This window comes from Arachis hypogaea, chromosome 18 (assembly GCF_003086295.3).
Source record: "Arachis hypogaea cultivar Tifrunner chromosome 18, arahy.Tifrunner.gnm2.J5K5, whole genome shotgun sequence".
NCBI lineage: Eukaryota > Viridiplantae > Streptophyta > Magnoliopsida > Fabales > Fabaceae > Arachis > Arachis hypogaea.
Window position 1 is genome coordinate 76,909,118 of NC_092053.1, and position 1,433 is coordinate 76,910,550.

The following is a 1,433-nucleotide window of genomic DNA, read 5'->3' on the forward strand; positions in this document are numbered from 1 at the left end:
GGAAGCTGGAATTCCAGGTGGGATATTTGTCTGAGAAGATTCCCAAACCTACTGATAGCTTCCCAAGTGACACGGAGAAAAACCCCAAGGGAGAAGCAAAGAAAGTAAGATGGGAAGATTGCAAAATGGTCACTACAAGTGATCAAGAGATTGAAGACAAGCAAGGAAGAATGTGCAAACAACCTGAAGACAACTTAACTAAGGAGGAGGATAGAGAGCACAAAGAACCAGAAATCTCACAACAAGAGCTGTTGAAGCTCTATGCACCATTCCCTCAACTGCTCAATGGTGCTGTGGGAAAAAGAATATACTCAAGGTTCCTAGACTTGTTTGCATCTCTGCATGTGAACATACCATTCATCAAGGCAATTCAACAAATGCCTGCATTCATCAAGTATATGAAGGAACTTCTTCCCAAGAAAAGCTCACTCAAGGGAGGGCATACTATAGTGATGAACAAGGAATGTAGTGCCCTTATTCAACCTGAGTTGCCTACAAAAAGAAGAGACCCAGGAAGTTTTCATATCCCTTGTGCCATAGGTGAAAATATGTTCGACAGAGCACTATGCGATTTAGGGGCCAGCATCAACTTACTGCCCTTATCCTTGGTGAAGAGGCTGCAGATCAATGAGATAATGCCCACAGATGTCATTATCAGACTGGCTGACAAAACTCAAAAGCAAGCAATAGGATTGGTGGAAAATGTGTTGCTAAATGTTGGGAAGTACTTTCTCCCAACAGACTTTGTCATTCTGGACAAGGAAGAAAGTCGCACTCACCCAATCATATTGGGGAGACCATTTCTAGCTACGGCCAGAGCACTTATCGATGTAGAGAAAGGGGAGCTAATATTGAGAATCCATGATGAACAACTCAGCTTCAATGTTTTCAAACTCTCACAAGAAACAGATCAAGAGGACAAAGAACTAAGCACAAATGATAATGAGACACTGAAGGAGGAAACAAGCACTGAAGCACAGCCAGTTCGTTCTGAGACCCCCTTAACTGACAAACAAGGAAAACAGCAATTGTCACAGCTCAAGGAAAAGTTGGAGGAACCCAAACCTCTAGAGGCAGGTGAAGACAGCATCACAACTCCTTTTAGAAAAGAGGTCACCAAGGGGAAGACAACCTCAAAAGAAACAAAGAAGAAGGTACCAAGGAGATGGAGGAACAAGAAGATCCCTACGGAAGACTTCTCTCTAGGGGATAGAGTTGTCTCAGCCTACTTCCCAGATATTTCCCCTAATCTCCCTACTGTGTCATCTCAATTACCCAAGGTCTTCACTATCAACAGAGTTCTTTCCCTGGAACATGTGGAAATCATTGATCCAACCAATGGATACAAGTCCACAGCAAGAGGGGTGGACTTTAAGCACTACCAACCACCGTGATTAAAGAAAAACGTCAAGCTAGTGACGCTAAAGAAGCGC